Source organism: Dufourea novaeangliae, unplaced genomic scaffold (assembly GCF_001272555.1).
Source record: "Dufourea novaeangliae isolate 0120121106 unplaced genomic scaffold, ASM127255v1 scaffold358, whole genome shotgun sequence".
NCBI classification, from domain to species: domain Eukaryota; kingdom Metazoa; phylum Arthropoda; class Insecta; order Hymenoptera; family Halictidae; genus Dufourea; species Dufourea novaeangliae.
Window position 1 is genome coordinate 1 of NW_015374228.1, and position 21,324 is coordinate 21,324.

At 39.9% G+C, this 21,324-nt stretch overlaps 1 pseudogene; it reads left to right on the forward strand.

Moving 5' to 3' along the window:
- The first annotated feature begins 2,112 nt into the window (after positions 1 to 2,112).
- Positions 2,113 to 17,042, forward strand: LOC107192401 (annotated as a pseudogene).
- The last annotated feature ends 4,282 nt before the right edge of the window (positions 17,043 to 21,324 follow it).

The window sequence follows — 21,324 nt, forward strand, 5'->3', positions numbered from 1 at the left end:
CCTAAAATTCTGAACAGATGGCGCTTGATTCTAAATATTACCAGTTGCGAATACGCAACAATGGTAACGGGGAAGAAAATTTATTTGTAGGTACTGCCGTTAGATGGCGTATTATTAAGCTGTCCCAATTATCGATTATATGTTTTTGTTAGCGTCTGATTGTTTACATCAGGCCTGTCCAACATGTGGCCCGCGGGTCATTTCGCCAGACGACGCGGTCCCCACCATCACCTCAGTCCAAACTACTCGCTTGCGCTGCGATGCGATCGTGGGGCAAGTGGTATGTGCGGATAGGAATTTCTGGAGCGTCAGAAGTGGGGACAGTCAGAGCATGTACACACGCTTTCTTGCCTCTGTATCGTCGGGTTTCTTGTGAATATGGAGGGGGGTCATTCCCCTCGGCTGAAAGAGCAAGCCGGTAGGGGCGATTATCGATTTTGGTCCGCGGGCCACAAGTTGGACAGGCCTGGTTTACATCAACGCTTCGATCGATTCGGTGTTGGCCTCAAAGGAGTCTCTTCCCTTAAGGTGTATTCATTAGAGTAGTTACAGATGTGGGAGTTTATGTTTTAGTAAAATTTTATAATTATATTGATTTCGAAGATTGCATTCATTGTGTCGATAAAAATTACGTATTCTTTTCTAGTACTTTACATATTAATTAGATTAATAAGTAATTCAAGTAAATTAAATTAATTTATCCAAAATTAATTAACACTAGGTTTACGGACATTTCTTGTATACCTATCTCTACGGACACGCGTCAAATTGACGCGTGAACAAAATCGCATATTTTCCTTAAAAAAACAACTTATTTTACTTAAAAACAACGTATTTATACACTATTAACTTATAAATGAACGTAACGTGAACGTTATGAATGCATCGTGGTGGGAGAGAGAATTTATATGCGTGAAAGTATCTACGTGGGGAAGTACAATCTCGCGTGGCCATATGCTTAGTGGCAATATCGTTAAAGTCCATTGTATCTCCGCTGTATTGTTTGTATTTACTTTTGACATTTATTTTCTATGAACTTTTTGATTACGTTCATATTTATTGCTGAAGTAATGCTTTCATGAATCAAGCTCGTTTACTAGGATTAATACCTACTCAATTTACGATCTCGTCAAATTGACGCACACCGTAGAGATAGGTATACCTCTTAGAGAATTCCGAGATTAAAAGGCTTAGAAGAAAATGAATTGGGATATATATTTGTCTCGTTAAAACAATAAAAGTCAGCATAAATGATAGGAGAGAAACGTAAACGGTTTCGGTCATTTTCCTTGTAAAGTTCAGAATGCGTCAAAATGACGCGTCCCGTAAACCTAGTGTTCAATTAGATATTAATTACATCTATATATTAATTATATAACATTATTAAATACTGGGGTGATTCGGATTTATTGATACACCGCAATGTCGGTGATTTTCGCGCTCTCCCAAGAATACCCAAATTGAAAAACTGAGATCACGCAGCTTAATTAGTTACCATTATATTTAACCTTTCGGACTAGCACTAATTCATGTATATTACTTGCTTTTTCTGCATTGCAAATTGCAAATGCCTCTAAAATGGGCAAACCAAATAGAATGATGTGTGATATTTATGGGTCAATATTTATGAATCACCCTAGTAGAATGTTTAAAAATATGAATAAATAGTTTAGTTTAAATATAAAAAGATTGTTTAGTGAATTAACATAACATTCAAAACTTAAACTCATTTCGGTATCAATAATGACTTGAGAAATCACATTTCTAGTGGTCAGCCTAATTAGAACGGCCATCTTTCTTTTTTTAGACAACGGATGCACACGATCCCACCTTTGAAAACCTGTACTCTTTCAATGTTAATATCTATCGTAAATCTTATCGCGATGTTTAGTTGATAAATAACCAACGCCAGACGCATGCGTCCTGAGCATCGATTATTTTGATTGGTGCTAGATATTACCAGGCTCCAGTCGTGGCTGTTTGCCACGAAGGAAAACGAATGTCGATTTCGCATAACCTCGAACGGCCGGATAAACGATAAGAAACAATGTATCAATAACCGTGAAATAAATTGTATATAAAAGAAACTGCAACGAAATACATCGGAATGAAAGTTTACCATTTGGCCACGTCATAACAATTCTAGTTTGGGTAAGGTGAACACGTTCGAATTCAGTCTTCATTGATTCGCACACGTCCAATCATCAACCGGTTTAAAACATCTAAAATAAATTTATTTTTCCTTTAGTTTTTTGCTATTTTGTATTTCTAAATAATTTGTTTACGTATGTTTCTGAAAGCATAGTATTTTCGGTTTGAGAAAAGTTTCGAACAAATCGATGATAATAAACAAGAGGCATGGCCGTCGCCAAACCTACCAATTGCAAAGAAGCCATTCGTCGATGGGAGGAAGATAATAGACAAGAAGCTTCCACAGCAAAAGAAGTTATTCTGAATTTCCAGTGGCCCCCTGTAGAGAAAATGGACAATACTTTGGCGACATTAGCTAATTGCGAGAAACTTTCTTTATCAACGAACATGATCGAGAAAATTGCAGGTGCATATATATCTTACTTACTTTGTTTCCTTTTAGAAATACTATTAATGGGTGTTAAACGATTTAGAGTAACTTTTATTATCAGTGCTAGGTTTTGTGACATTAATGTTATTCATTAAAATACAGAAAATATATTGTAACTTCAAACTACACATGATAATAATGGAGTAGTGCAGGTTTGCTTTTAAAAACGCTACTGAGAATGCAAATTGAAAAATGATTTTTATTGCCCGAAATATTCATCGAAGGTTCGACGTAATCTTTTATCTAAAAATAGCACTATGAATATATAATTTTGTTTTGTTTCCTCGACCATCTCAAATCTTCATGATCCAATAATTCTGAACCTTTTGCACAAGGAATGACAGACTAAAATTTTGATATTTAAATGGAATGATTAAGGGGGTATTTTAGTGTAGACGATCGTTTTCAACGTGATTTTTGGTAATTAATTTATAGAAAACTGTCAAACCTAGGAAGCTCTGGTTTTGCACATTTCGTTATACATGCATAGAGTAAAAGGAAACATTTTTATAACACATTTTATTAACAATCGTAAGAGTTAGAACTAGCTGCGCAGGTCATTTCGCGGAAAACTTGTCCCATCGGGTGTATTAATTGGGTCAGTTCTAGTCGTCTGAAAGGAATAAACACGTTGAATTTTATTCTCCATGAATGTGGCTATCACCTGGTCTAGGATAAATAATCTACATAGAAAATTGACAAAATGACAGAACTTTAAAAAGGAAGGTCTAATTTTTACCAAAAAATTTGAATTTTTCGTACCCCGGAAAAATAATAATTATGAAGATATCAAAAAAGTTTCTAGGTTGAACAATACCCAAGTACTCTACACGTGAGTCCAAAGGGTATAGCAGGATAAGGAGGTCAAAAGTGCCCTAAACCGATTTGGACTTGTACCATTCAATAGCTTGTCAAGAAAAACCAGTCTGTGCTACGTTTCAACCCTCTATCTCGATCACAAGATTAACCAATAAGGAAAATTCGGATTATCGGATTTTCCTCCATTTTCCCTGTTTAATGACGTGCAAAAATTCTGTAAAAGATCTGATAGATAGTATTTATCGAAAATTACATTATGATTATAATTATTAAGAAACTGGAGGAGCTCTAACCTGCGGCAATTTGCTATTATAGAATTGACGTTAATGGCTGCAACTCTGATCTGGTTAGTAAGGACGTTGTTATGATCCATATTACTTATTGAAACTGGAATTCAGAATAAATTTAGAATTTCAGACTGAATTCAATTGCCTCTGAATTGGCTGCTATTTGTGATGCGAGAGATTTAAATTATGTCGCTACCATGGCAGTTATTTCATTTTTAAAATCGGATACCGAATTGGGAGGACTGGTTGCATTCAAGGTGTCTTCTTGTGTAGATTTACTACCAGTGGGTTGTGATGAGGAGATCGTTCTGACAAATGTGGGCACCGTAGGTAGGTCCTTATGAGAAGAAGGCAGATGAGGTATTGAGTTCTTAAGTGCTTGGGCAAGTAATGTGTTTTCTCTAACCGTGGCGGTGATAGTGTTGACGTTTTGCCAAGTTGGTCGGGTTTAGAATGCTTTCTCTTCCTTTTTCTTTGCCAGTGAAAATTTAATGAACGCACAGCACTTATATGAGGCGGGATGTCCAGGATGTAACCGTACTTTTGTTCTCTTCTAATATTAATTCAAAATTTAACTTTACTCTGAAGGCCGGTTACTTTATTCCCTACGTATCCCGTAATTTCTATACACCGATACCGCAGAGAGGTCGGATTCGTGCCTCCAGGCACTGGAGGACGGGAGTGATGATATGATAATGTATATTCTATGTACCGTGTGAGTGATATAGAAATCGCGATTAGTCTTTTGGACACGGAGATTTCTTGTAAGATGGGTGGCGTACACGCTAACGCATGTTCACCCATCACATGCAGTCGTTGCCACAGTCTCGTGCTTACAGCAAAAGTATTCGTTAGCTAAGTAGTATTCAGAAATCTGTCCCATCAATCAATGATTCTGCCGATTCAGTCGGGAGAACTTCTTGTATGAGGACACACACTAAATCACAGTCAGACCGGAGTACAGAAGATTTCGGTTAGAGGCACGATTTCGTAAGCTCAAGACCGTCGTCCAGCACTGGTGATAAAACTTAGCTTGTGCTCAATCTGTCACACTCCCTATGGGGACGCAATGTTTACCCGTGCATATGTCGCAGCAACCGATGATTCTGTCAACCAAGACGGAAGAACTTCTAGGGTGGAGACGCGCACTAAATCGCAGTTAGACCCCAGTGCACAAGAGTTCAGTTAGAGGCACGGAGTCGTGAGCTCAAAACCGTTGTCCAGCACTGGTGGCAAAACGTACATTGTGCTTATGCTCTAATCTACACACCGAATAAACATTCCGTAATCGGAATGATTACTCGTCACCGAATGTACGACTCGAAACTGTGGCAAAGAGAAACGATACTTAATCCTAACGTTAGGCGAGAAATTATGTTTCTTTTGTTCGACGTTACACCACAATAATATTCACGCTTTTATTCCGCGATGATTCGCCGATTCAGCGTAAACATCTCAAACTTAAAATTCACTTTAAAATAAATGTACGTTCCTTCCGTTCAGGTTTATATAATTATATTATTAAATACGAAATTTATAAGTTAGAAAAGTTTGTGACTACTACGCTGTCGCTTCCAGTAGACATATAGATTTGTGAATCTCGTATCGGCGGCTGTGCCACGGCATGGTTTATATTCGTAATTCCTGGGTTTGAAGCACGCATGCGGTGAGGATATATGAAGCGGTTTGATTCGATGTTTCAAGTAGGTTTTGACTTCTCGACGGCGTACCGTTTCTCGCCTAACGAACTCTCTTAATCCGTTTCTCGCCTAATTAACTTTTTAAGGAATTCATAATATTTATTCAGTCTGTTTATATTCCACTGTATGATGATGTCGTTATGTTTGAGTATCTGGCGTCAGTTCATCGGCCGTGTCGCATCGGGGCAGCACCTCCTGGACGCACGCACTCACGCGGCATGGCGACACTACCGGTGTCCGTGTATGCAGACCCCGTAGATTCTCAACAGTCACGTTTCATTGCTCGCGCCTGCCGACATTGCATTCGCGATTTCTCGCCTTATACGTAGAACAGGCCTGTCCAACTTGTGGCCCGCGGGCCAAAATCGATAATCGCCCCTACCGGCTTGCTCTTTCAGCCGAGGGGAATGACCCCCCTCCATATCCTCCCCTCCATATCCACAAGAAGCCCGACGATATAGAGGCAAGAAAGCGTGTGTACATGCTCTGACTGTCCCCACTTCTGACCAGTGATGCCAGAATCGTAGTACTGTTTACCCCACCACTCCCCCACTCCGACGTACCATCGTCTCCCACTATGACGTCCCGGCTACCCCCACTTTACGTCCACCGTGCTGGCACACACAAACATATCCAAGCCCTGTCCGTGTGCGCTGGCCGTTCGAGAGACGGTGAGCTATATTTAGAATGATGCCTTGCAAATCCTGTTCGAATATCACTACGGCGAAAATTCACGTTCTCGACGCGATGCCCCGCAACCTAAGCGCGTGAGCAACAGTCAAGAGACCCTGCTCATTACTACTCTGAACATTCGTACAAACATCTATTAGATTAAAATATTACGTCATAAGTGTATCTTCAGTCTTTTAAAATTTGTTGGCTTTACTTGCCACCTCTAAGTTAAGTTTGAATGAAAAGTTAAAAAATATTAATTCGGGAAGCATTTTTAAAATTCATTTTTTTTTGTTAATGATACATTTCGCCGCTAACGAAAACCGCTGCAGCTGGTCCACGTATATACAATGCCGAATGGTCTTTTGCTTTTCTTCATATGAAAAGAAAAAAACACAATTGAAATAGTAATTTTCATAACATAAGATAAAATATTAAGATTGCTGTGAACTTATCTTTTTTTGTTGAATTATTCTGTAATTTCGCTTCCTCACTTTTGAGTAGAAGGGAGTCAGTCAGAAACAAACTACATAACAACAAAGAATGGATGGGACACCAAGTGGGATTTAAACCGACCAAGTCAGATGACGTCACGGGGCCTCGGCGTGAGGCGATGGTATCGTTCGGATTACAATGTAATACACAGAACGAATCACCCATGAATAAAAATTTAAATTTTTACTCCTTTCAGTGTAATTTCTTAAAAATGTTATGAATAAATGTAGGAGACTCTCCTGATGAAAAAAAGTCCAAACCCGACATAAATCAGACTATATTTAATAACATACATTTCGTATCGCGACATTAAGGGAAAGGTTGAAATAAAAATAATTGTTTATTTTATTTATATATCATCATTTGCAAAGATTGTTAGTATTGTGGCAGTATTCTAACTTGCAAGCATTCGATAATGAAAAACTACTTTTAAGTATTGAACTTGGTTCCATTCGTGCATTGTTTTACTATGCTGATATAGTATTGGATGTTCCATTTATTCCTTGAAACAAAATTTACTTTGCTGCTGATGATAGCTTGTGAAATGTGATTACAAGCATCTTAGATTTGATTGTATACGTAATTATTTATTTATGTAATTGTGTAATTGCAATTTTGTATTTTAACCACAGTTAAATAAAATATTTGGAATTATTCATTAATACTGTTTTGAATAATGTTCAATCTGTATACATAAAAGAAGAAGGGGATGCAGCAAAACAATTTTTATTCATACGTTATGTCGCGATACAAATTCTATCTTCTTAAAGAGACTCTGATTTATGCCATGTTTGAACTTATTTTCATCAGGAGAATCTCCTACATATATTTATAACATTTTAAAGAAAGTACACAGTAAAAGATACACGTCGCCGAATACATTATTGTTCCATTATGTCAAAAGAGTCTTTTGAAAAGAGGTACTTTAGGAATTTCAGAGGTTTTGAAACGGATCATTATTCGCAGTATACTGCTTTTTCGAGCGCCTAAAGCATTTCTTTCAAAACCTCTGAAATTCCCAATAATCTCTTTTGACAGAATGAAACAATAACGTATTCGGCAACGCGTATGATTGCCCTTGCCGTTGAAACAGCTTTCAGAAATTGATTACTATCGAAATTTCCAAACTATTGCAGTTAAATCTAATAGATTTTTGTACGAATGTTCAGAGTAGTAATGAGTAGGGTTTTAAGGATAACATCTAATTGTAAAAATAATTTATGTGTATACAACATAATATGTATGTATATAATAAAAAATTTGGACATTGAAGTGGAAAACATTTATTTTCTTCTTTTTAAATGCTTCCCGAATTAATATTTTTTAACTTCTTTATGTTACTTAGAGGTTACAAAGTGAAATTATAAAATAATTAAAAATAAAAAGTAGAACCGCCGCAGTGATATTCGAACGGATTTCCAAGGCAACAGGATGGTAGAATCGTGGTACGGTTTACCCCCACTCTTTTCTAAATATAGCTCACCGTCTCTCGAACGGCCAGCGCACACGGACAGGGCTTGGATATGCTGGGTGTGCCAGCACGGTGGACGTAAAGTGGGGGTAGCGGGGACGTCATAGTGGGAGACGATGGTACGTCGGAGTGGGAGAGTGGTGGGGGTAAACAGTACCACGATTCTGGCATCACTGCTTCTGACGCTCCAGAAATTCCTACCCGCACGTACCTCTTGCCCCACGATCGCATCGCAGCGCAAACGAGTAGTGGGGTATGGACCGAGTGATGGTGGGGACTGCGTCGTCTGGCGAAATGACCCGCGGGCCACATGTTGGACCGGCCTGACGTAGAACATTGCACAAGCAGTAATCTCTCGCTCATGAAGAATTAGTGCCGCGCATCTCAACACATACGCTCACTCTCACGTACACGCTACACAATTCATATAACTGCGCCGCGGCCACGTGTTGCGACGCAACGTGGTGTGTTTTACTTCATTCTACGGGAGCGTCCATCGTACATTAATATAATCGCGTACATGTGTCTCGTTAATACTGTTTATCTGTAATCTCATTTATCGTGATTGACAATAAATCTACAATATTTTGCTCACTGTGTGTCACGACTTTTCTCACCACTGTTAACATCCATCCGGAACCTTTCTCAAGCAAAAATCTCAAACACGTTATTATTTGTATTCATATTTATATATTTTCTTTTATTTATTAAAATTCGTCTTGTGTGGATGAGTCTTCATCTACAGATTCGGTAATATGTTCAAGTGAAGTTTTGATTGAATGAGAGAGTTTCTTAATGATGATTGTGAAACGTTTCTTCATGCTGCGACTAGTAAGGAGGGGGTATAATTCGTTTTACATTAGTGTTACGAGAGCTTGTGTGTTCGACATGTCTTGAGAGACAATGTCGGTTCTATTAACTGATCCGTGGAGGTCCTCTAGTAAGTTCTTGAACTGTAAAAAATTTGGGAGTATATTTGGCTTTTTCTAATTTATCTTTTAATGGACTTAACAGTTCGTCAATAGTTTTATTTGAGTCGTGTTTTTTCTTTTTTGTGATTTTGGTTTCTTTTTTTGGTAGGCGTTTAAATTTTTTGGATTTTGGATCCTGAGTTTTGGTATCGAGCGAAGCTTGCGATGCTAATGAACTAATTTCGGAGTGTGAACGTTTGGGTTCAGGATACTGTGTGTTGATTGGACTGGAAGTTATTTGCTCTGGATTTTCTATTGCGCTGACAGTACTTTTTTGTGTATGACGATTATCATCTAGGATTGAAACTAATGAGAGGTAAGTATTATCAATTTCGGGTGTAGTCTGCGATAGTGTCAAGTTTGTAATTCGTGTTTTGCTCGATTCCGCTTGTACAATTTTTGGTTACGTGGCCTTCGGCTTTACATAGGAAACATTTGAGCGAATCGGTACTGGCGTAGATAAAGTAATTGGTTTCATCAAAATAGATTTTGAAAGCTTCCGGCAATTTTTTAACGTCTTCAGGTTTTATATACACCTATCTTCTAAAGCTAGTTACGTGGCTATATCCCTCTTTTGTAATAGTAGTTTTTTAGGGTTGTAATTGGAGAAGCGCGTTTTATATTTAATTATTCTAGTACATCTTCAAAAACATAGTTCGGTATGTTAGTTGGAACATTTGAAAGAACTACTCTTTTGTTTCTTGATACTAACGGTCTTACATACACTTTTTTCTCACCTACTTGTAAAAATTCGTGTTTATCGGTGAACGTGTTAACTAGTTCCTTACTTGACAGGTATATGTATATTCTGTTGTTGCTTATTCTTAAGGATGAGATCACATTAATTGGCTGTACAATATCTCCTACGGCGCACGTGTAGTCGATAAGGTTTAGTCCTTTGCGCTCGATGATGAGGCCTTGATTTCTTTCTAGGCAAGATTGGACGGCAGCAGCATACGTAGGGTTTGATATTTTCCTTGGTACAAAAGTCGGAATTTCATCAAGTCAAGTCATCAATTTCAAAGTCGGAGTCATCCGACTGCTGGCTTCCTTTAATGGAAGCCATTTCGGTTTATAGGTGCACTCGCAAGAAGCGGCTTTTGGTACGAGCCTTGGGCCAGACGATGTTTGTAATCAATCAGTCGAATAACGTCGGATATACGGAGCGCGAGGTAAACACGTCTACACTCTATGACGATCCGACAAGAACTGACTAGATATTTTTGTTACGGGTAAGCGTTGCTGGTTGATTTTCAAATGGTTGAAATTTAGTCTGCAGGTATAAACATTCCCTGCGTCTTGTAGCGAAACGTCCGTTACGACCTCTGTTACGGTGCTCGGATAGGGCCAAACAGCGTCAACTCAACATGTGTCCGTGAAATTTTGTTTCCAATTATCGAGGCGTATTTTGATATTTACGAAATCGATTGTCTTTCTCCTTCATCGCGTATACATTCATGATTCCCGTTGCTTGTGTGAGCCCACGGGCACAGTTCACGGCCCACGGAGTCTCCCCCCTTAAGCTTTTCAAAAAGACTTGTGACGAAATCTCACCAAATCGTCACCACATAATTTCAATACTTATTATTACTATTTTATAAGTGTTAATAATTTACACTTTCAGTTCAATTATACTAATTGTTAATTAAATTTTATTTAAATATTTTAATACATTTATTTGAATGATTATGTAATTTACTGTACATAAGAATAATGTAAGGACACGGTAACCAATGCGGGCCACAGTAACTGACACACTTACCTTACTACGCAGGTAAGGGTGTGGATTTTACGATTCAATAACTTTTTCAACAAAAATTTTGTTCGAACAATTAAAAAAATTTAATTAAAAACATAGATCGTACATACTTGAATTCACCGTAAAAAACGACATAAAATTACGTATTTTCACAATTTTATCTGGAAAATTACTGATAATTGATTCTTACCTGAATACCCGTCTTAACGCACTGTACATGTGACAAAAGACATAGGAAGTACATAAGGGGTATCCCCAAAATCGTGGTACAACCAACCGGATGATAATTGTACATGCGAAAATGCGTGGTAAAAAAAGAATAACATTATTTCCTTTACAACTTCGTTTTTGAGATAATCAGATTTGAAAATCTGTTGGATACGCGTGCAATTGAATAGGACTTGACTAAGGCATGTGGTCATTGTATTCCGTTCCTCCTTACTACTATGACGAATACACGCGTTTCAAATTAATTTTCAAATTAGAGTTTTTCGAAGACGAAACCTCAAACGATAAAAGTTTAGTTTTTTCTTTCGACACATTTTTTCTTATAGAATCGCCACCCGACTGGTTATACTACGATTTTGGGAACACCTTATATATTCTATGGGTAAGGACACGAGAAAAACCTTATAATGCACACTTTTATTTTTCTGATGATACACTTTATACCACTCACTGGTCATGTTTAATGACTTCAAACACTGAATGCTGTTGCAGTAAACAAATTAAACAAAGTAAACTAACGAAATTTTATGTCACCATGCAGAGGACATACCATTAGTATTATGTGAAATACTTTTATTATAACATTTAAATAAAACATTTTTGTGCCCAAGGTTACACAAAAAGTTTTTTTTGTATTTGTAATTATAAGGTATACTGTTAAAATTTCGACGTTTAATTTGAGAACATCATGTATACCTACCTATATTTTTCCAAACTCGACACCATAAGCTCTATAACTAGTGCAAATGTTCAAACGTGACGTATCTTTTCTTAAGAAAATAATCTATTCCGTATTCCAATTTGCGTAGAGCAGAGAAACATTCGCAATAGCAATAAATGAAACTAGGGATCGATAGAACAAATAACTTGGTATAAATGGAATTACATTACAGATCACGAGAAATGGACCGCAGGTCCTTGCCAACCTCCTTAGTTGACGCGGAACTGTGCTACGATTAATGTGATCCTATCGGCTGGAAATTCAATTAAACACAAATCTTGTACCACTTTGCAGAGTATCCTTCTTTTCAAATTCAGATCTCCATTATTTTCATTAAATAAACATTCCATTTCATCTGAATTGAATTCAGCAAGATATATACGTTTAATAATCGATATACGTTAAATAATCGATACGTCTGTAGAGTATTTTCAGGAAATACAAGACGGTTCTAAATTTGACTAGGACTTATTAAGAGAAACAAACAAATTGTTGTGAGGTATCCAAGTTTTTCTTTTTTTTTTGCCATTTTTGAAGATATTAATAGAAGTTTCATTGTACATTAATTTTGTTTACAAGTTTAATACAATACAACAGACTGTATCTAAAATCATTGCAATGAGATCTACAAGTCCCGATTATAAAGGCGGGGCACTGTATTCGTATTCTACTAGCATTTATCAACCTTGTTATTGTAAAACCATCTGTATAAATTAATTGATAATCCTTTTTTCAATACACGTTAGTACAATTTTTGTCATTTTAAAAAGAACAAAATGTAATGTATACTACCATTTCGTATTTTCAGTGATACTATGATTCTGTTATCAGATAAGGTAATCGATTATAAATCACAAAACATATAAGTTAGTTTATAGTTTATGTATATTCAAGCAACTGAAACTCTGTAGCTACTGTATTTTTTAAAACTACTATTTTGCGCTTTTCGGGATTCTCTATTGGCTGTATTTCATTATATCGGTACGGCTTCCTAAAATTCGTCTGAAGCGGATGGACAGAGTTATTAGCCTCAATGTGGAGCAATGAATGGTGCCATTTATGACAGTGCTTACAGGTAGTTGCTTGACATTCATTAGCGGAATGGTTCCGTCGTAGGCAATTGAAACAAAAGCGTTTTTCTTTTACAAAATTCGATCTTCCCGAAACAGACAGCGATGTGAATTTCTCACAATTTTGTGCAAAGTATAATCTCCTACAGAAATTGCATGTTATACAAAATTGCGTTACAAATGTTTGTTGTGTGTTTGAACGCAGTTCGCAACCTGGCATTCTTTTGTTAATAGGAGGCGAGTTTCTCCTACGCGTGTTATGTGCCGGAGATGTGACTTTAGCTGACGTATTGTATGTGGATCCTATCGATTCAAGAACTTTGCATCGATCGTTCAAAAAATCAAATAATTTAACAACTGTTAGGAAATTTGTGGTTCACGTATGTTCTTTCCATTTGAGTTTAGTTTCACCGTCGAGTTTAAATGTGAACAAATATACAAGAATGGTATAGGTATTAGATCGATTTATCTATATGTGTATTGTTACGTTGCCCGCGAATTCGGCCGGTCGTGCGGCCGTTACCCGGCACGTACAAAGTTTTCCCTCCCATCCCCGTGCCTCCGCTCGCGTCCCCGCGAGTTACCACAACCGATTTTCCGGGCGCCAGGCACTCCATCGAGTACCGACCGGTATTTTCGAAATACCGGACCTCAATCCGCGTCCCCTGATTAGGCCGAGGACGACCTGCTGACCGAGAAGAGAAGAAACCATCGCTAGATAGCTCGGAATTCGGCCAGAGTCCGCAAATATCGAAGAGAGAGAAAATAATAGAATAACACGAAACCGTTTAGCTGAACAAAATAGCAAAGTTTAATAAATAATTTTTGCGCCGGCCTCTGTCGAGACCGCGTTACAGCAGGTGGTAGGCTATAACAGAATAATGGCTCGACGGTTGACTATCGTCGCGATCCGCGTATTCGGTATATTTGACAAGTTCGGTGACTTGGTGGTCCGCCACCACTCGAGATATTAACGATGCAGTTACAATGCACGGTCGTACAGTATTTCCCTACTGCCGACTATGAAAGATGATACAATGACTTGAGGGTTTTCACGTTATTATATCGCGTCCTGGAGGAAATCTTCTAGGAATTGACGACATTATAATTCCCCCGACAATCACGTCTTTTCTCTATTAGATGAGAGATTGACTATCGCGGCATTGTCCTGGCGAACGAGATCTAGATTGCCCGGCGGAAACAAGACGAGAAGGCTTACTTACGGAATTACGATATTCCGGTCTCTGTCGATATCCCTCGAGACCTTGCGGGGGTGCCGGTACCCTCTGCCTACGTCTGCTCGTTATTCGCCGACTATTCCTTCAATTCAGCTTCCCTCGGTATCTCTCCGCACACTCGCCGCTCTGCAATTACTCGCTCGATTGTCTCTATGCTCTACATTCTCACTCGCCACGCGCTATTCGATAGTTCGAGAACACAGTTGTCGCTCAAGTAACGATTCGGGTCTCGTTACGCGACGCCAGGACATAGTGGGCCCCCCACTATGCTAACTTTTCTCTCCGCGTACCCCTCTCGACTCCTGCGGAGCCACAGTCCTACAGCTCAGGAATGACGCGCCGTGGAAGGATCGCCTGGTCTCGGAGATTCCTTCCGTGTTGTGAGAAGCCCTGCCTTACACCCTCCTACGTGGTTGCTGCGGCTCCTCACGGATCCTCTCCCTCTGCCTCCTCCTCCTTGGGGTTCTTCCCGGAGGGAGACGTCCAGGTCGCCGATTTCCCTCTCGTTGTATGTCTCGTGCTGCCCCGTTGGCCGACCAAACGCCTAATGATATTCGCGATCGTCGAGAGGGAGGTCCCTTTTCTCTCCATTCTATTCCCCTGGGATAGAATCCTTATCCGGTCGAGCGGCCACTCGACGGGATTCCGTGGCGGCCCCTGGAGCAGAGTCTGTGGGCTCGAAGAGAAACCAGCGTCCTGCGTGTCGTACTGACCCCGATCGACACGGTCCTGAAAGCGCGAGCGGTAACTCGGCGCGAGATTACCACGTGATTAGTTACAATTTTGTCGGTATTATTTCCCTATGAATCCTCCAGGAGCGTTTAGATATTATATTCGTGCGAGTGAGAGGCAGCGGAAGGCGGTCCGGTTCTCGGTTCTTCTACGCCCAATCAAACTTCGGGCCGGGAGGGGTACGACTCGAATTGCATAACAGTATATAAAAGTTAAAGTTGAAATATGTACGTATATATGTCTGTTAGGCATGAATATTCTTCGACACCCTAGAAAAACGGCTGTATGGGTGCCCACCCACCAACCACTCCTAAGGTCCATCCCATCTTCAGGAGCACATTTTTCTGCTAACTGAAACATTACAATCATAGGTCATTTATAGATTTTTGGGGTTGCTGATTATGATTTTGAGTTCAAAATTACAAAATTCAAAACGGCGGATCCAATATAACAACTACTTTGGGCTAAATTCAAGATTTTTCATTCAATTTGCACGAGACGGTATATACAGAGTTTTTTGGGTAACTGGATACGATTTTAAATATCTGAAATAACTATTTTAGAATGAATTCAGTAAACGAAAACGGCGACTTGTTTCAATGAACGATGCACAACGAATACTATGGGCTCTTGATCACGATTATCTTGACCTATTTTGTTTATCAATTGTTCGTGCACATGGCACGCTGCATCAGGAATCCTGATCTGGAACCTCCCAGGATTTACCAGAGCCCCTTGCTATGTGCTATGTGCATCTCACGCACGCACACACATTCATTCTGGACTGTTTTATGTTAATTAATCCAGCCGCGTCGTGAATATTCTAGAATACGGAATATTTTCGAAAAATCTGACATACGTCAAATGCACGCACACCGACATGCGCACGCACCTGTTTGCACTGGCGTTGTTGCTTCAGCCACTGAGCGTATGAAGAACCGATTCCAAATTAAGGGTTGCGCTTCTCTACAATAGAACCGTTACTCATAAAGTAGAACCAGTTCTAGTACCGATTCCGAACCGCTAACACAAAAACGGTTCTTTTTCCATCCCTGTTACTCGGTGTATTCAATCACTGTACACAAAATTACTCACCATTAAATAAGATTTGAACAACAAAAACTATTAAGCTTTTTTTGTTTAATACAGGAATTGGCACTTTGAAGAATCTAAAAATCCTATCATTGGGTCGTAATTTAATTAAAGGGTTCTCTGGTCTAGAACCATTGGGAGATACGCTCGAGGAGCTCTGGATTTCGTATAACCTTATCGAAAAAATGAAAGGAATTAACGCGATGAAAAATCTCCGTGTGCTCTACATGTCTAACAATCTAGTGAGGGAATGGAATGAATTCGGTAGACTTCAGGAACTTGGGAACCTCCAGGATCTCGTATTCGTTGGTAATCCACTGTATGAAAGTGTTGAGGTACTTCATAGTTTCTTGATTCTTATCTGTTCGTATAGCACTTCAAAACGAAGACGATTGTTTTAGAAGAAATGAAACAGAAAGACACACTGCATTCGTTGAATTGTTCCGTGACGTGTGTTTATTAAAGTTTCCATTTAAGCATTTTTCTTTAAACAAAAGGTGGGGGTACAAATTGATCACCTCGTTTCTACCATCCGGCTTCACATACCTATCAAATAGATCTCTGCTCGGGTCAGCATTACCTCTACCAAGGCAACGAATATGTAGGAACGCATACAAACACGTTGGCATAACTCACAAGGAAACATACCGAAGTAACAATCGCCGATTTTAATGCATCTCTATGAGAAAGTAGTTCTCAATAATATTTGAAGCAAATTTTTTTGAGTTACTATCAGCCATATGGAAGGGATGAAAATAGCCCTCAAAGTTAGGGATGTGAAATGTATTTAATCGAATATCTCGAAAACTGTTAATGCAGTTGTATTATTAGATGCCAGAATAATTAATTTCTTTAAATAATACTTTTAAAAACAGCATTTTTTGTTCATTTTTAGAATTAGCAATTCGAGTTGTCTTCGTAAAAGGTACAATAACCGTTAGAGCGCTCTGTTTTGTTTCGGAATTTCAATGAGTTTTCAAACGTTTCTGTAATACTTACAATTTTTAACGTGTAGTGCTTTATAATGCAAATACTATGTAACATTTTATATTTTAGATGGAACAGTGGAGGCCAGATGTCGCAAGACGCTTATCAACATTAGAAAAATTAGACGGTGAGCCCATAATACGAACAGAAGAATGTTCATGTGTGAACCAATCACAAAAAATCGACTGTCCTTTGCAATCGGAAACTAACTTACTCTGATCTAATATTATTTTTGCAGAATCTTTTCATTAATGTGTATATTACATATTCTATAATTTCCCTGAATTTTTTGCCTGGATATTTTTGTATACAAACCTTATATCTTTATTGATTTTGTAAATTCGTTTTGGATTTAAAGAAATCTTTGTAAGAATTTATATCACAGAGCAATGTTCTGTACATTTTTATAGAAAATGTGTTTAATCGTCGTCGGTTTCCGTTGCGCGGAAACTTGGATTTAGGATCTAATGATAGTAGTCGGCGAATAAAGATAATTTAAATTAGTCAGATTTGTGGGAGAGCGTTTCTGGATTTATTTTACCACCGTCACTCGCGATATACAAAAGTTCGAAATACTTTACAAGTGTCGGCTTGCACCTATCGGCGTGACAAGGATAGAGCACTTGAAATACAATGGTTCGAATGTCTCGTTACTGTAATTTTTTGGAAAAGAGAGAGAGAGGACTAGACCGTATATTATATATATTCGTCGCGGCTCGTTCCCCTCGCCGCGCACCTCAAGCTACTCGGTCCACCCAAAATCCGCGGGGAGAGAGGGACGAACAGCGACGACGGCCGAGCCCACATACACACGAGCGTCAGAGTACTTCCCGCGACTGTGTTCGTGCATTCGCACATCTGATCCGTACAGCTTGTTTTCTCGCAAACAAAATGTGTAACATAAACATATTGAAAAATATTTGATCAATTGTATGTAATCCTACAGTTGAATTATCGTCTTTAAAAGTATCTTGTATATATTCAATTCTGAACTACAAAATTAGACATTTAATGACATGAAATTTTACAATACAATACTCATGCAAATAAGGCAGAAAAGTGTAAGAAGTTATTGCGATTGTCATTAGTGACTTCGCTCTAATTTTGAAGTGAAAATCATTTCGTTTTTTGCCGTAAAGAAATTTCTAGTTTATCAAAAATTCAATCGTCCGTTTACATTTTGTAAATATGCCATTACTAATATCACAAATCAAGTTTGATCTGTAGCTTTCAGTCCAAATTGGTCTGCTCTCCTACCGGCCTGCTCTACACTATCGTAGGGGAACGATCCCCCCTCCATACGCACAGCACAGAAGCATAAAGGCTAGAAAGTTCGTGCGCGCCAGGACGGCTCTTATTTTGAACTTTCCAATTTTGTTCGCGGCGGCCATTAAAATTGTTCGAATTAGTAAAAAAATAATCTGTCTGAAGTTTGAGCTCGATCGGATAAGGGGAAAACGAGCACCTGGCCCCTGTCCAGTCTCGAGGACTGTATTGAAAACCTTACCGTCGACCTCACGTACCGCGTCATCCGGATGCCAGATGCGACGGATCGCTCCGTAGGGACAATGCCCATCATAAAGCTATTGTTTCTTAAAGTGCGAAAAGAAATTGAATAACAAGACCCTTAGAAGGAAGTTCCCTAATTTTATATTTCTTTTCGACCGGTCACAGCAGTATTGCTATCGAACAACAACTTTCTTTCGCCCATTTACACGCTTATTGGCTCTTTTTAATCTCTTGACCGAAGGTTCGACATTTGGTCGGCAGCCGTTTCTGTCCGAGCGGTCCTAACAAAATTCGGAACAAAAGGGTCATAAACTTGTACCCTTCGAGTATGCCCGATCAAGTCAAACCTTGAGCGACCAACTTCATGGTTTGCACATGTACACGTCAACCTGAGGGAGAGGTGTTCCCCTTCCATAACGTCTTGGAAAATCCAACGGATTTCTCCTCCTTCAGGGCAACCAATCAGTGGTCAATATTTTTAGCAACCGCCTCCATCCTTCAGCCAATCAGGCAAAACGTATATTTTCATGGCTTTTCAATTCCACTTCCAAGGCAGTCTACCAGCGACAGAGTCAGCAACAACTTGCGCTCTGTATACACTTACGTATAAGACTCCGGAGTAATCACATAACTTACATTTGTAAGAGGCGCATGAGGCGCATATGACGGCACTGCCGGAGTAACATGCGAGCGGGGGAAAACAGGCGAAGCGCGGGAAGACTGAACGCGTCGTCGATCGCGACGGAGACGTGTCCGTAACGGCGGCGGAAATAAAGACAAATTAACTTAAACCTTGATCACCTATCCTCTCCGTGTACGATTGAGGAGACCCGACCATCCTTACAAATATCAGAAGTGGGATTTGAAGAGGAAAATGATCGGCAGAAGGTGAAACGGGAAGCCGCGATATCGACGATCGGGAACGGCGAGGGAACGCCATTGAAGGTGCGCGTGTGTTTTGTCGTTAGAAAACGTTCGCGAAGATTTTTTTTTTTTTTTGTGAATATTACCACCAGCCAACATGAACAGGGCAGGAGATCCAACTGCGTTGAAGATACCGCAATTGAAGGAACTATTGAGAGTTCGGGAACTCCCCATCATGGGTAAAAAAGCGGAATTAATCGCGAGGTTGGACGAGGCAGATCCGTCGAGAAGTTGGGCTGTGGGAGCAGTGGCCATGGAAAACAATGTGCACGAACCAGAAGAGGAAGACAGCGAAACGGACGAAGACCCACGTGAGAGGGCGACATTGCGTCCAGAATTGGAGCTGTGTCGTCGCGAAAGGGCGGTAGCCGAACGCGAATTAGAACTGGTACGTCGAAGGGTGGACGAGCTAGGCGAAGGACCGAATAGAAGAAACGAACAGACTGCAGATGGTCGCGATAAAGTCGCTCTAAGCGAACTGAAAGAGCTCATCGCCATGAAAAACGAATACGATTTGTGAAGAACACCTACGGTTTAACGGAGGACAAAACGAAAGTGTTAATGAGTGCCAAAATGAAAGGGAAAGCCTTGGAATGGTTCCACTCAAGGCCGGAAATTTTGGAACTCACATTAAACGACCTGTTCAACAAAATGAAAGGTATGTTCGACCATAGACCGCGGAAACTGGCGTTGAGAAAGCAATTCGAAGACCGCATGTGGAACAGCAGAGAGCCGTTTAGTGACCATGTGCACGATAAAGTCATCATGGGAAATCGTGTGCTGGTGAACGACGAAGAAATGGTGGATTACGCCATCGAGGGCATCCCCGATATGATGTTGAGAAACCAGGCAAAATTACAAAACTTCACGTGCATGGAGGAAGTAATCCATGCATTTGAAAAGGTGTCACGGAGGCCTCGAAGATTCGCCGAATCTAACCATACGAAAGGAGCGGTACCGGAATCCAAGAACGGGAGAGGAACAGAACGAAACGATCGAGGGACGCACACCAGAAGCCCTCCGCGCTGTTTTAACTGCCAGGAAACGGGGCATTTGTCTAAAGATTGCACGAAGAGCAGGAAGAGCAGATCGTGTTTCAAATGCGGAGAGGAGGGCCATTTTTCGAGAGATTGTCCGAAGACGAAGAGAGTGCCCGATGTGCAGGTTACCTGTGTTAGAACGGAACAGTGTGAGGACGAAGACTTTCAGCAGAAAATCCAGTACGAACTAGGGTATGACAACGAACAATTTAGTTTTAGTCTAAAAACGCTGTTCGATACCGGGAGCTCGATTAGTTTTATAAAAGAAAAATTTATTTTAAACGAAGCGATAGAGACAATCGAGATATCAAATTCGAGATTTCACGGAATAAACGATTCAGAATTAAATATAGTAGGGAAAGTTTGTGTAAATGTTACCATAGATGACGCTAAGAAAGAGAATTTCCAACTATACGTAGTAGATAACAATACTATGACAACCGCGGTAGTATTGGGAAGGGATGTGTTGAATGAGTTCGGGTTAACATTGGCATGCGAAGCCAAAAAGAACCGGCATAATGTAACGCAGGAGATTCTAAATATCAATGTAATCTCGGGAAAAACAGAAATCGTTGATGAGGTAATAATAGATCCGGGAGTTTCGCATGAAACGCGGGACGAATTTATACAACTTTTGAACAGAGAATACATATTACCGGAGCGGCCACAAAACACCGGAAATAAGTGCCGAGATAAAGTTGGTGTTAAAGGAGCATCATCCGTTTCATTTTTCCCCGAGAAGGTTGTCGCATGTAGAAAAGATAGAGGTTAGGAAAAAGATCGAACCTCCACTGGGACGCGATACGCGGGACGCTCCGGGAGTACGGAGTGCCCCCGTATCTGCGGGCCGTTGTCCGGGATTACCTCGCGGACTGGGAGATAGAGTACCCCGCCCAAGGGGGAAGGCTGGTGCGTAGGAGGGTGTACCGGGGAGTGCCCCAGGGATCCGTTTTAGGACCATTCCTATGGAACCTGGGGTATGACTCGGCGTTGCGCGGGCTCCTCCCCCCTGGTGTGCGTGTCGTCTG